Source organism: Pipistrellus kuhlii, unplaced genomic scaffold, assembly GCF_014108245.1.
Source record: "Pipistrellus kuhlii isolate mPipKuh1 unplaced genomic scaffold, mPipKuh1.p scaffold_m20_p_8, whole genome shotgun sequence".
NCBI lineage: Eukaryota > Metazoa > Chordata > Mammalia > Chiroptera > Vespertilionidae > Pipistrellus > Pipistrellus kuhlii.
The window spans coordinates 19,726,028-19,739,574 of NW_023425584.1; positions in this window are offsets into that span (position 1 = coordinate 19,726,028).

Consider the following 13,547-nt stretch of genomic DNA (forward strand, 5'->3'; position numbering starts at 1 on the left):
TTTATACACCATAAAGTGCCGTAATATAAATAGTCATTATTATTTTAAAAGTGATGTTCCAGCAGGGTCTGGACTGCAGCCGAAAGCAGGCTGACTCAGAGGCAGGTTTGTAGGGGAGCTGGAAGCCTGCTGGGGCATCGCTAAGGAAACTAGCCGAGACACATACGTCACTGAGCCCCATCCTTATCTGGCCACTGCAGAGTATCTACCAAGAGCACAAACTGTGCAAGGGACCAGTCATGGATAATTCAGGAAAACACACACATCAGATTCCATCTTAGCAGGGAGAGAAAGTGGGAGCAGTCTCCAAAGAAGGAAAATGTTTCTCTTGGTTACGAAGAAGAAAGAGCGTCCTGAACATTTCTAGTCGACATGTGTAATGCCATCTGGGAGGCAGAAGAGAGAGCTGGCTCTTGGGTTTCCTTTCAAAAGGGGAAGCCTTTGTCCCTGGCATCCTTTGGATATTTGTTAGGATATGAAGTTTAGTAGCATAAGCCCTGGGAGTCCTTTTGTTGAGTGTGACAAGTTTGGGTGAAAAATGAGTCTTGACCCTGGAAACTAAAATTGTGGAAAGTTCTTGTCTGTGTCTCTGTATCTCTGCAGCATCTCTCACACAATCTTCTCCCTCTTTGCCATGAATACTTTCCAACCATAGTCTTGTTTTCTATATTCAATTATTTTTCTTGCTCTATTTATTTTATTATTTTTTTTGAAATATATTTTTATTGATTTCAGAGAGGAAGGGAGAGGGAGAGATAAAAACATCAGTGATGGCAGAATTATCAATCAGCTGCCTCCTGCATACCCACTACTGGGGATGAGCCCACAACCCAGCCATGTGCCCTGACCAGGAATTGAACCATGGCCTCCTAATTCATAGGTCGATGCTCTATTACTGAGCCACGCAAGCTGGGCTTTTCTTGCTCTCTTTATACATGACAGGAAGGCCATTTAGTAGTTGTGCCAAACACAATTTTCCTTAATAGAATTTCTTATTGCCCATTCTCACTCCATGAGAGTTTCTCCCCTACATTAGCACTTTGTGCCACCATTGGACCACTCATACTACAAACCTCGAGTTTATTTTGACCCTGTCATTATTTTACCTACTGGTTTTATCTTCTTAGATCTGCCTGAACCTGTGGTCGGCAAATTGTGGCTCACGAGCCACATGCAGCTCTTTGGCCCCTTGAGTGAGTGTGACTCTTCCACAAAATACAATGGCCTGGGTAAGTCTATTTTGAAAAAGTGGCGTTAAAAGAAGTTTAAATTTAAAAAATTTGGCTCTCAAAAGAAATTTTAATCGTTATACTGTTGAGATTTGGCTCTGCTGACTAACGAGTTTGCTGACCACTGGTCTGGACCATATCATTTTACTGTGACTCTACTGGTTTGAGCCTTCATCATGACTAGCCTGGACCATGGATTTGGGCATCATGTCTAATTTCTAATTACCTTAACCCCTCTTCCTGAAGCTGCTAAAGTCACCTTCCTTAAGGCAGATCATATGTGCCACTCCTTTACTTGAAAGTTTCTGATGGCTCCCTATTACCTACAGAAGCACACACTCTTCTCTATGGCATTTGAGTGAGTTCCTTTTAGGGGCAATACTGGGGATTGTTTGACCAAACAGATAACTGAAGTGTCAAGTGGGGCTTAATGCCTTGTGGTCTAGAGCTAAGCTCTTGACATGCTCAAGATTCCTCCACAGGCAAGAAATTGTTGTAGTGAATACAGAGAAGACTGGATATGTAATCAAAATTGTTTTTAAATAGTGTTTTCTGAAAATTCTATTGGTCAGTAGCAGCTGTTTAGGTTCCTGAATTACTTTTGGCTGGGATAACTGGGACTAGCAGAGTTGCCATGTGATAAATGAGAGATGTGTTGAATAAACAGACTAGAAAGTCTTTTCCATTACAGGTTTGTAAGCATGGAAATTGGACTTGAGTACACCATTATTGAGAATAAGTAGGTGGGGTTTGTTGAAGAAAGCCATTTATGGCCTGTTTTTAACATTAGATCACACTCGAAATTATATATGTTTTGTTTAGTAGCTTGTGTATTCTCATTTTAATCACTGTGTTATTTATATCTTTAAATTAGATTTTTAACTGTTAGTTATTTTTGAAACTTATGGGGAACAAAATATCTGACTCTTTTAGAAATAGAAATCTTTGGCTGGAGTCCCTATTTCTAACTACTCACCACTCTTCTACTTAGGGAAGGGCTTAGAAATCAGACTATTGGGTGTTTGGTAGATAGACAATTCAGATAGCTATACGGAGAAAAGAAATTGGGCCACCGTAACTGATTTTGTTTGAGACTAGCAAAAAGCAGACACTAGAAATGCTCACATGTGCCTAAGATATTCAAATGAATACACATGAAATAGTGAACAGTGGTTCCTTCTGCAACTTGGAGGGGTGATTTTGCTTTGTATTTTATACTTTCTCCATAGGCATTTGTTCAGCCATGAATCTGCCCTACTTCTATTAAAAATAATTAGGCATATTTATATGTGTTGCCATGGATCCAGAATATATTGTTAATTATAAGAAGCAAGCAGTAGATGTTAGGTAATGCATAATTCAATTTTTAAATATATATATACGTGTGTGTACAATACACACACACACACATCCATACATACATGTAAGAAATGTCAAATTGTTCTCTCTAAATTAAATGAAATCTAAATCTGAGTCCCATCTTGACAGGAGAGCAAGAAATTCAATCCCCATGATTTTGGGGTGGTCCCAGTCTTCCACGGTCACCACCGATAACCTCTTTTGCCCACACTGGCAGGTATCCTCACTTGGGCAATAAGGTGCCTGCCATGTTAATCTTGGAGGGGAAACTTTGCTAACACTAGTCTTTCCTTCCGAGGTCCTGGTCCCTTCTTGGGGACAGCTCCGGAGAACGCAGAGACATTCTTATCTTGAGGACTGTCCTTCCTCTGGTACCACCTCCCTTAGCACAAATCACTCCAAAGCTCCAGGCCCAGAGGCAGCCATCTCCTTTAAGCTCTACATCAGAGGCACAAAAGGACTAGAATTTTTGTCTTTGGAACTCTGTGTGTGTGTGTTTGTGTGTGAGAGTTTGTACACATGCATTTGTGTGAATGCACGTGCGTTTGCGCACATGCACTAGTGTGTGGGCGTTTATGGAAGATAAATGTGAGGATAAAACAATGAACTATCCTAATCAGTCATCGTGCCTCATGCATCTCACAGATAAGGACCCTGCTGTTCAGGGAGATGAAGCAGCGTGTACAAGGTTAAGGAGTAGTGATCATTTTAAATCCAGATCTCTCATCCCCAAAGCTCATCCCAATTTCCTCAGACTTAGCCACGACCAAACTTTATAGTAAACATAAAGTCTGGAAATTTCATGCAATCCCTCCCAGATTTTTAACTGTTAGTTATTTTGAAACTAATGGGGAACAAGACAAATAGCCTGATTATTTTTTTCTTCATTTTCATCCTGAACTAGAAGGATGGATGCTTTGGTGGAAAAGCAACCTTATAAGGTCCTGGGATAGCAAGGATATAAAAACCTTGAAATTCTAGGATCTCGGGAGAATTTAGGGACCATCTAGTCTCTGTGTGTGTGTGTGTGTGTTTCCTTTTAATAAGCACTATGCCTAGTTATTTGACTTGAAGCAACCGAAACCTAGTATATGCCAATGAGGAATTTATTGAGAGGATCTGGAGTAAGTTACAGATTCCAAGGCAAGTTGACATACCAGACCTTAGAAAGAACAGGTCTGGGCCTCCAAGGAGCAAAGCTCTGGGGCCCAGGCTTCTCCATCTTTTCTTGGGGGTTCATGTGCTCTACTTTTGCTGCGTTCTTGAATCCCAGGCTTTACTTTCCCAGGGAATGTGATCGCCCTGACATGGTTAGGGGACCTTGACTGACACCCCCATTGAAACCACGCATAGCTGGGGTGGAGTGGTTGTGTTTGCCCAAATTTCCCAGCAGATCTGCCCAGGAATTATAATCCAGACCTTCAAACTCCAGTCCTCCACGTTGGGTATTATGATCACTGTGCCTTCCATTCTCAGCTACATCAAACGAGAAGCTACATTACATAGCTGACTGAGGGTATTTTTAGGTGCAGAGTACTTCTCAAGGGTTTTTAAAAACAACTCTATCCAAACAGTCAAGAAGAAAAATTGCAAACATTGTGGGCAGTGATTATCATTCGTCAACGGAGAGCAGACATCCTACAAAACTGTTGCATGTAACTGATCTGCTGCCTGATTACAACTGAATGAAACCGGGAAGCCTTTCTCAAGCTTGGCTCCACGTCAGAGTCAACTGTGGATTCCGATAAGTGCTGGCTTTGAGTTGGGTCCCAGCTTTGTCTCTACGCAACTGTGTGGCCACATAAAGGATGCTCACGCTCTCCAAACCTCAGTTTCCTCATCTGTAAAACAGTGGCATTTCGCTTTCAACTTCATAGGTTATTGGGAAGAATAAACAGATTCCTTTGTGGACAGTGGCTATCATCACAGCCTGACACCTGATAAGTGCTCAGAGATGTCAGCGGTGTAGGAAACTGGATTCCTCTTCCTTCAGCCTGGCTCATTCAGCTCTGCAAAACCCCTTCACACACACACACCTCATCAATCTTCAGCAGCTCAATAAGATGTACTGTAAAAGCCAGACTCCCATCAGACTGCAAAACAGGTTATTTCATGAAAGCAGAACTTCAGAAGTAAATTGGAATTGATCTGCTCTTAGAAATGAAAAGTGTTTGATCCGGAAGGCTATTATATTTAAATTGAACAGTTCTTTCAAAAGCTGCAGAAGAGACTGTCCAAGGCAGGGCAAGTTGCTCTCCCCTTTGAGGGTGATCATTCTCTTCTGGTGGGAAAATAGGAGTCCCCCGCAGCCCCACTATCCGCTCATTCATCTCTGTGAAGTGAGAGGCTGCAGAGTGGAAGGCCGAGAACCAGAGCAAAAATCTGGTTAGCTGCCTCTTCTTCCTTTCTGACCGCTAGGAGCCTCCTCATGGGGTCAGGGCAAGAAGGATGGACAGACAGGCAGGTGGAGGGCAAGAAAGGCTGTGCTGGCACCAGCTGCCCACAGAGCAATTCCCTGCCAGCACTAGGGTAGACCTGGGAGCTGACGTCAAACTCCCTGTGATGACAGGAGGATCTGCTTCCAAAAAAGCAGGTTATGATGAGTAAGAAGGCAGAGCTCCAGTCAAATCTGCGTGCAGGCTGAGCAGTGAGTCATGCCGGGGTTTGTGAGAAAGGTGACAGTTTGTAAGCAGGTGTTCATCTCGCCCAGGTTTTCCCACAGCTGAGGAGAACGAGATTCACATACAATCTTCATTTCTTTTCTCATCTTTGGAAGCTACTAAGAGTGATTTTGGATTACCTGTTTGTTTTTCCTCCTTAGAGACTGGAAGCAAGTTAAAACTGCAAATTCTGTTAAAATGTCTTTTTCAAATGCCCTCTCTGGTTTTGCTATATGTTTTTAGGTCATGCAATAGAATTGAACTTGTGAGGCCATTACAACAGAATTGAGAGGGGAAGCCTTAGGTTAGGCCTGGAAAGGGTCCTGTGTCATCCTACATAATTAAGTGAAACACTCAAGGGAAGTATCACCAGTAGATTGTCCGCAAACTAAAAAAAGGAAGGGAATGGACAAGAATGGGTTTCAAGAAATCTAGATCTTAGGGTTTTGAGCTTCTTGTTCTGGTTCCCTATGGCTGTCTCACCTAATTTTCCTGCTTCCTTGCAAAGAAGGAGTACAAAACACCACCAGCCCTTTAATTATGCTCACAGATTCTAGGGGGTCAGGAAGTCAGAAGAGGCTGGTTCCCCGCTCCTCAATGTCTGGGATATCAGAGTGGAGGGGAGAATCCGGAAGGCTTGATGTGACTCAGAAGCTGGAGGTGGGAGTTATCTCAGGGCTTGCTCACTCCTGCAGCTGGAGGTTCACGCTCGCTGTCCACCGGGGCTTCCACGGGGGCGGGACGTGTTCACATGGTCTTTCCATGTGGTTTATCTGCTTCCTCACAGCATGATGTCTGGGTTGCAAGAGGACCAGGCGGAAGTGGCAAATCGGCAATGGCCTAGCCTAGGAAGTCACATGAGTCCTGCCCAGCTTCCAGGGGTGGAGACACAGACCCCCATCTCTTCTTGGAGGCATAGCCACTTCATATTGAGAGAGAAGCCAGTGGGAGGGGGCATGCGCTATGGCTATCTTTGGAAAATATACTGAGCTGCACCATTGGATACCATCCATCAATTTCCAGAGCTTAAAACCCTTCCATGGTTTCTGATGGCATATTTGATGAAGTTCACTATCCTCAGATGGCCCCGGCATGGTCTGGCTCCAGCCTCTCTGTCTGCCCTCACCTCCTACGCTGTCTCATTTTTGCTCGGTGCGCTCCAGCCACACCAACCTCCTTTCTGTTCTCCAACATGTCAACATCTTCCCTGCCTGGGAGCCTTCAAGCACATGGTTTCCTTTGCCTGGAATACTCTTCCCCTCTTCATTATGCTTCTCCCAAAGGGAGGGAACAGAGAAGGGCTACTTTCTGTTCTAAACTTCTTGGCCCTGCTTCTGCCAGCTGTCAGAGCCGCATGGTGCAAATGAGCAACCAAGCATGTCCGCCTGTCATTGCTCACAGCCTCCACCTGGAGCTGCTGACCCTGACGCAGGGAACGGGGATGTCAGCACTCCAAATAACGCCAGCTCCTTTCCCCGCTTCCTGTGACTGTGCAGCAGGATAAGGGGAATGGGGTCAGGTCATTACAGCCTGGGTGTCCCCAGACACTGGCTGTCTGCTTCTGGCATGGGAGTTGGTGGGTCCCACAGGCAGGGAGACTTTTGTTTGTTTGTTTTGGATGGGCCACTGCACACGGAGCTCACCCCTGCAAGTGACTGCCTCATTCTAGTAGGGACGAAGTGGCCTACTACACGGAAGCAAAGGCTTCGGCGGAATGCTCAGTTATCTCTTAGGAAGAGCAGGCCACTCGCTTTACACAGGTTGCAGGGAATTGTTCTGTGGGTACCTGGTGCCAGCCACAGTCTTCCTTGCTTTCCACTTGCCTGCCTATCCACCCTTCTTGCCCTGATCCCACGAGGAGGAGGCTTCTAGTGATCAGAAAGGAAGAAGAGGGAACTAACCAGTTCTCTGTTTCCTGGCCTTCCACTCTGCACCATGTTAAATATCCAAACCCTTTCCTTACGCAGCAATGTCAGTATTGACAAAAATACCATCTTCTCAAAACAAACACTTTCTTGCAATCCATCAAAAGAGCCATGGCAAATGTATTCTGTAAAGGGCCAGGCAACAGGTATTTGGGGCTTTGCAGGCCCTGGAATCTGGGTCACACTCTCTTGGTTCTGCTGCCACTGCAAGAAGGGATCTATAGATAACAGGTCATGGGTGTGACCCTGCTGCATTGATATGTTACATACAAACACGGAAATGTACATGTCAGATTATTGTTCTAAGTGATGAAGGCGTCTTCGGTGAAAACCGATCTTATCTCATGAGCTGTACAAAAGTGGGCAGCAGGGCCAGATGTGGTTCATTGGCCCCAGCAGTTTAGCTCATTACTTTGGGATCCTCCATTCCCGGAAGCTACAGTGTAAATCATCAGGTCAAATAAGCTGCCAGGGACAATGGGTCGGATGGCAGTGTTTTTCCAGTATCTACACCGGGGCACTGCTCCTCTCTGCTTTAACTAGTACGCATTCTTTAGATCTCAACGTGGTGGTTCTGTTTTTAATTTTTAAAGGCACCTCCGGACTACTTCCCATAAGGTCTGTACCAGTTTTCATTTCCACCAGAAGTGCACAAGGGTTCCCTCTCCACTACAGCCTCACCAACACTTATTATTTCTGTCTTTTTGATAACAGCCATCCCACCAGGTGTGAGGTGATATCTCCTTGTGGTTTGGATTTGCATTTCCATGATGGTTAGTGATGGTGAGCACCTGTTCATGGAGCTGTTGGCCATCTGTCTGTCTTCTTTGGAGACATGTTTACTCAGGTCCTCTGTCCATTTTTAAATCATAATATTTATTCTTTTGCTATCGAGTTGTTTGAGTTCTTTATATATTTTAGACATTAATGCCTTATCAGATATATGGTTTGCAAATATTTTCCCATGTTTCCATCGGCTGTTTTTACTTTTGTTGATGGTTTTCTTTGTTGAGCTCAATGTAGTACCACCCTTGTCGTTGTTGCTGACTGTGCTTTTGGTGTCAAATCCAAAAAAATCACTGCCAAGAAGTTGCTGTCTGTTTTCCTCTAGGAGTTTTATGATTTAAGGTCTTTAATCCATTTTCAGTTGCTTTTTTGTGTAGGATATAAAATAGTGGTCCAGTTTTATTCTTTTGCATGTGACTATTTGTTAGGCTTTAAAAAAAAAAAAAAAAAAAAAAAAAAAAAAAAAAAAGGAAACTTGGCCATTAGCAACACCATGGATCGACCTGGAGCACATTATGCTAAGTGAAATAAGGCAAACACAGAAAGACAGATACTGTATAATATCATTTGCATGTGCAATCTAAAGGGATTAAATTCAAATAAGCAGAGAGTAGCACAGTGATTGTCAGGTTGGGAAGAGTAACAGGGAAGGGAGGAGATGGTCAAAGTTTCAGTTATGCCAGATAAATAAGTTCTGGAGATCCACTATGCACCATAGTGCCTCTAGCTAACAATGCTGTACTTTATGCTTAAAATTTTCTAAGAGAACAGAAACATAAAAAAGAATAATAAGATAGGCAAACTCTTTGGGAGGTAATGGGTATGTCTATGGTTTTGATGGTGATAATGGTTTCATGAATATATACTTATCATCAAACTCATATTCATTACATATGTACCACTTTTTACATGTTAACCATACCTTACTAAAGTATGTTAGTAATTCTCTGTGAATTTCAGTTCTTAGAAAAAAGCCTTTCAAGGAACCAAATTGGAATTAAATTAAGTTTTTGCATAGGTTCCTGTACTTCTTGGCATTTATAATTTGTATTTATATCTTTGTTTGAACAATCATGTGATGATATCTGCCTCTCCTCTAAGACTAGTGTGCGGAGGACAGAACACGGTCTATTTTGCATCCATTGTATCCTAAGCTGTAATGCTGAACACACAGCAGGGACCCCTTAGCTATTTGTTGAGTGAATAAGATCTAGTTTCTTGTCTGTTTCTGAAGAGAAGCAGAGCCTCTAAAAGAATGGCATTTGAAAAGTCAGGCTAACTGTAGAGTCCCAAAATGAAGGCAGCTAGAAACCTCAGAACTCAAACCTCAGTAGAGAAGAATGTGAGTTGCAACAGACCATTCACCTTCCACATTCTGCAAGCTTAGCCTCTATTAATTAAGTTATTGTTGCTCATGGTTCTCCTTGTTGCATACTACTTACTGTAATTGTAATTTGTGTGATCATTTGATTATTGTCTGTCTCCCCTCTATGACTACAGAGATTATGGACATTTTGTCTTAACATTGTCAAAATATAAGACTTTTAAGGCAAACATAGAACTAGGAAGTTGCATTAAATAGGATACATGAACTGGAGAATGAGTCAACTAGGCATATATATATTTGAAACCCAGTGTTGGGTCAACTTTCTTTCTTAGCTCTTAATATTGTCTAGTTCTTGCATTGTCAAGTTAACATAACTGACTGATGCTCTGACAGGGGTTTAGAATGTGTCTAACATATTGTTTGAGGACAATGCCAGGGAATGCCTGAGAATGTATTTGTTCATTCAACAAATACTGAGAAGTGCGATTACAAAAAAATACTGTCCTTACCTTACAGATAAGTAATGCGGAATATGCATACTACTCCCCTTCCCCATTCCTACCCCATCCTTGGTTTGTTCTTGATTCTGCATTCAGTTTAGCTCAGATCCAAGGAGCCCATAATCAACCAAGAAATGTACACTGGTCCCTGGCCCTGAGTCTGTGCCTGAGGCACTCCCATTAGTGAGGGGGACTGTCAGTGACTTGGATTCTCCACAGCCTGAGCATCCCCTTTCTTGAAAAGATCATATCTATATCTGTGTGGAATGAGACCCCAACAATGAGACTTGGCTCCAGCTGTGTACAGGGACTCACCTGCCAGCAAAGGGAGAAAGTATGAAGGCACTGGACTTGGTTTCATCCTGGATTAGCCACACACTCCTTACATGTCCTTAGACAAATTTCTTTTCTTCCTCTGGACCTTGATTTTTCTATAATAAAATGGAAAAAAAAATTGGATAAGATCTTTTTCAGGGCTCACTTTTTAACTTTCTAACCATCACTCTATAGCTATCACTGAGAAACCACAAAAAACACTAAGATTCATGGTTTTTAGTTTTATAACAATCTTGTTTCATTTTAAAAAAAATATTTCTAAAATAGCAAATTCAACCCTTTATTAGGCCTCTGTCAGAAGACAGATGAAAATTAACAAGGTCTAAAGTGTGAAATGGCAATGAACTTCATTCAGCAAGGGGAAGGTTTCACTCTGATTTTGAAGATCCTTGGGGGGGGGGGGCCTTCTGTTTGCATAAGCCCCGATCAAGTAACAGGCAGTGGAAAGGGCTTGGATAGTTCAGAACAGTTAATATTTATTGAGCACCTGTGAGGTATCAGCACTGTCCTAATTGCTTTGCCTATATTATCCCATTTAATCCTCTCTGCTACAGCATGTCACTCAAACAGAAAATTAAAGGAGTTCTTTTCTAGCAGGGCCAGCACGGAGCAGGATGCTTCGCATCTGGAGGAAAGTGCTAAGGGAGCAATTAGGAATGCATTTTATTGAGTCTGTGACTCTGCAATGAAATGCTTGTGTTTATTTTATTCACCAAAGGCTTTCTAGCAGTCTTCTTGGACCTGGGAAGAGTGACTAGCTATCCCATGTCACTGCAGCTTAAATCCCATGTTTGATTGTAAAAGACAGTGGAGAAGAATGAGGTGGGCCTACTGAAGAGGGAAAGACCTGAACAAGCTGGTGGAGAGGGTTATGCGTTGGGTCCAGATTTGTTTACCCAGAGGATGTCCATGCAGTGATAAGTAGGTGAGTAGTTTGAAAAGGTGAATTGAAGAAAATTAATAGGAGGATGTGATTGTATGATAAAATCTCTATGTTTGTTTGCAGGGGACTCAGAAGTCAAATTATGTGTGGTTGGAAGTAACAGGTATAAACAACTACTGGAAGTGTTATCAGGCAACAAGGGGATGTTAGGATGTAGGGCTCACAGGGAGATTCATCCCAGTGTCTGTGCCTTGGCCCAGTTTCCCGCTTTTAGCTAGAATATCATAGATTGGGGGGGAGGGAGGAAGGGGGTGCTAGCAGATCTGGTGTCTGGTAAGGGCCCTCTTTCTAATTTTCAGATTGCCATCTTATTCTATCCTCACATGAAAACCAGCTCTTGCCTGTCTACTCTTAAAAGGGCACAAATCTCTTTCATGATGGCCCCATCCTCATGACCTAATCACATTTCAAAGGTCCCACCTCCTAACACCATCACCTTGAGGGTTTCAACATATGAATTTTAGGGGGATACAAACACTCAATCCATAATAATATACATATGGGTTGTATTATTAGGATGGAGGAAGTAAGCTTTGTAAGTGATAAAGATTATTTTATAAGCTGTGGTCAACATTCTCTTCAAGGATATAGAGGGCAGCAGGTGCAATATTAATACTTGAAGAAGTGATATTCTTTTAATTTGTAAAATTATATTTTTAGTGTATTCATTTCTCTGTAATTATTGCTGTACTTATTTTGGTTCCCATGGGAACCTAGACATAGATTTTTTTCTATTTCCCCTCACCCCTTTGGGCTTCCACAAGGAAAAATGGACCACAAGGGAGTCTTCAAGAACTGCTTCACAATACGTTGTTCACCAGGTGGTTGAGAATGATGAACACTTGCTGGGGTAGCTCAGTGCCAGATGCTGCACTTGATATTGTGGGAAGAGAGGGGAACAAGCTATAATGCTTACCAGGGAGGGCTACCAATATAAATCCTTTCCATTTTGTCACATGCTCATTAATAGGATCTATGGAATTTAAGTCTACTATGGACATAGAATCCTAAGATGTGAGAAACAGAAGGAAATTGAGATCTAAATGTAATGCTCTTGCTTTACGGGTGAGAAATCTGAGATGCTCGGAACGGAGGCCAAAGTAGCTTCCCAGGGCCAGGAACCATGATAAGTGCGGCCATATGTTCTCTTCATTGAGGCTCAGAATTTAATTTCTTTCCTTTGAATTCTCGTCCTCAGAAGAGTCCATTGTGTCACAGTGGGATCATAACACTACCTTAAATATGCTTCTCATGAAGCCAGAACACGTGCTTTTCCTTCTATTTTTATGTTTGGATATGGTAATGCCATGTTTTAAAAACTGCCTTCCTTGTTGACATTTTCATTGAGTCTTTCCTCCAACTATCCCAAAATAATGAAATGCATAACATGGAGCAAAATGTATAGAGTCATCCAAATGCCTATTCTTGGCTGTGAACTGCCAAATTAAAGACTTGCCTTTAGCAGGAAGAGAGTGTAGAACAAATGATAGAGATAATGAGGTGCCTGGCACTGAGCCTAGAGGTTTGCATGCAAAGCTGAAGACTCTCTGCACCCCTGTGCACGAGCTACCTCGATGTGTCCACATCCCAGGCGAGCAGAGGTGCGGAGAGGTTGGGCTTCAGGATAGCATTTAGAGCCAGCATAGAAGTCCAGGTATGAGAGAATTAAAGTTTGAGCTACCGATCTCTTCATTTGACTCATCAAACGACAATACATTGATTCAGAGGTGTAGTCATTTTACATCCTGGGTTCCACAGCCTGTGTGTCATAGATGGAGCAGTTTCCACTGTGTTCAGAACCCTGAGAAGGATTTAATTTCAGTGGACTCTGTGCTATGGGCTGTGAGAAGTCTCATTAGACAGCCTGCCTGAGGCAGACCAACCCTAGTGCCACTGGTGACATTTTCAATAGCTTATTAATTCCTGTCCTGCAACTCTATCTACTGATTCCTCTCTTTCCTCTAGCATGTGTCTGCTCAGAATATTTTTGGATTCTTCGGCCAACAGCTAAGTCAATCCTTCCATAGCAGGATTGGTTATACATACAAAAGTGCACATGCATGAACACATGTGCGCGCGCACCCACCACAATTTGCCTCTTTTTGTTTGCAATTCATTGTCAGCGTTTTTCTGATTTAAATACTGACCCTAAACTATCTTCGCATTCTTTTAATCATTATTATCAATACAACTCTGCTTGTCTATTAACTTCTTATTTTTCATTAATTCTTGCCCGAAGATATTTTTCCCATTGATTTTTAGAGAGAGTGGAAGAGAGGGGAGAAGAGAGAGAACTGATGTGATGAGAGAGACACATCAATTGGTTGCCTCCTGCACTTGCCCCAGGTGGGGCCAGGGATTGAACCTGCAACCCAGGTACATGCCTTTGACCAGGAATCTAACCTGAGACCCTTCGGTTTGTGGGAAGACATTCTAACCACTGAGCCAAACCTGGCAGGGCTGTCTGTTAACTTGTAATCAT